We start from the raw sequence: 2348 nt of genomic DNA, 5'->3' as shown, positions 1-2348 counted from the left end.
ACAATATAATATGCGAACCTAGGCCGATAGATCTTCCGGAAAGATACACAGGCCGTAAAAAATTACTGACAAAATAATTTGAAATCAGAACTTTTAATAAGTATCTCTCAAGCCAAAGACTCGTGCAAAAAATATTGTTAATACATTCAAAAAGTACTTGCACTTAGTTCATTCTCTGTCCCAACAGTACTGTCTTCCTTCTGAAAAAATTTGAAGGGGGGGTGTCCTGAATAATGGGGAAAATCATCGTTTTTAATGATCAGGCAGACGTTTTATTTATAAATGAATAAGAATGAGACAAAATAATTTATCAAATGTTCTTCAGAGTCCAAGAGAGGCCATTGTAAGAGGTCACAATATGGAGTTAAAAGTTATACGGAAGAACTAATTGTTTGCTAATGGTCTACATGGTGACGGTGCTAAACGGGGCATAGATTAGATTTTAATACATGAGTTGTTACTGAATACTAGACTAATTATTTCATCGATCCTGAACACCCTATTTCTCTTGCTTTTGGGCAACAAAGTTTCAACTATACAGGTAGTATTAGTTTAATTAATCTATAATCTATGGATCCTCTAAATTGCTGTATTATACTCGTACTCGGGTGGCCGTTAAGGCCCTTGGGCCTTTTGTTAAAATTTTTTATTGAAGATTTGCAACATTTAAGGTAGGACACAATAGATAGGCCAAATTTTTCCTCCAATTCAATTTTCCTGAAACTTTGATATTTTGTTCTAGGATACAAAATCTTTCTTTATGTATGATATGAAAGAAATTCAACCGCACATTTTTTGCCCACATTGTCTGATATATGGCCTATCAGACCCCTGTAAGAAAATTGTAAAATCAGACATTAGACTTGAGAATGAGCCTTATTTTAGAATTATAAATTGATCTATTGCAAATTTGTGCAATAATTTTAATAAAGATTACCTTTTTGTTGCTTTAAGTTAGTAAGTCAACTTGATACTGGAAAATTTTAGTAAAATATTATGTAAAAATAGAACATAGGTAGCGTCGGAATTTAAAATTTACATGTAAATATCCGACAGTTATTAACCATATCATGCATATTGCAAAGAAATACACGTGAAATGAAAAGGAAAACTTAGACGATTGATGGAAATGGAATTTAAACAGTTAAAAGAGAAGGCTTCATGGACCGGAGTTCTAGACCAGAGGATGTGCAAAAAGATCATAATATCGTAAGCTAAAAAATGAAGGAGAGGTTGGACAAGACAGATCGCCACACATCATCCGACGACAGTTACAAGAATTAAAACAGAACATGCAGAGATGAAACATTAGACAACTTTGTTTAAAGAATTGAAGAGGAAAGGTTATTAATATCAACGAGAACACTGAAGAATTCATTGAAAAGGTAAATATACTATAAATTCATGCTGTATATATCTGAATATGATTAAAATTTAAGAAATAATATTTTTTCGATCCAGTGGAATAAATGTTGCAAATCTGGGCAATGGTTTTTTTACTAGATGATTTAATTACTTTTGAAATTGTTCGTTTTTTTTTAAAGGATGTTGTAACATAGATTAGGGAACACTGATGCTGATAATACACAGTCGAAATGTCGTTATTTAGTATCAAGTAAAATTCATTTTAAACATTTAAGTGTATTTCTTTTTTTTTTTTTTTTTTTACAGTTTTAGTTATCAATATTTATAATAATATAGGTAAAAACTTTTTTTAATAATATGAGGGGGGGGGGGGGTGTAAAAAAAATATTGATCAAGCTCGCGATCCCGAAATTCCTACTTGAGTTGTGTCAACTGTACTTATCAATTGTAATTCAGTTTCTTCTGGGAACCCACAGAGTGTAGACTTGATGATAACCTTAAATGTTTTGCAACTCACTGATTCATCTGCCATGGAGATTATAATATGGCTTTTATACATTCATTGGTTTAAATTAAATATGATATGACTGCAGTGTAGAGTACGACTTACCGATTTTTTGATCCGCGAATACCGCTCTTTCCATTTCTCTTGCTTAGACAACATCATTAAAACTTTTTGAATGTTTTATTTATACTTCAGAATGTCGTAGTCAATAAAATTCAGGTGAGCATCAAGGCCCTTGAGCCTCCAGTTTCAAGCAAAACGTGCTTGTCAACGTGATAGACTAAGGATATCGAACTCGATCTTTTTCTAGTTATAAATTGAAATTAGTTATAATTGAAAAATCATTAATTAATTGCATTTTGAATAAAGAATTACAAGTCTTTGTCATTTTTGATTGTTCTAGAGACCATAAAAACTAAGTATTTTTGGATAGAAAAGTTCAAAACATTGTCTTCATGCTTTTTTTATCAAAATAAAT

This window comes from Saccostrea cucullata, unplaced genomic scaffold (genome assembly GCF_032062105.1).
Source record: "Saccostrea cucullata isolate Sc308-1 unplaced genomic scaffold, CSIRO_AGI_Scuc_v1 ctg358, whole genome shotgun sequence".
In the NCBI taxonomy this organism is placed as follows: Eukaryota; Metazoa; Mollusca; class Bivalvia; order Ostreida; family Ostreidae; genus Saccostrea; species Saccostrea cuccullata.
This window is presented reverse-complemented; position numbering follows the sequence as displayed.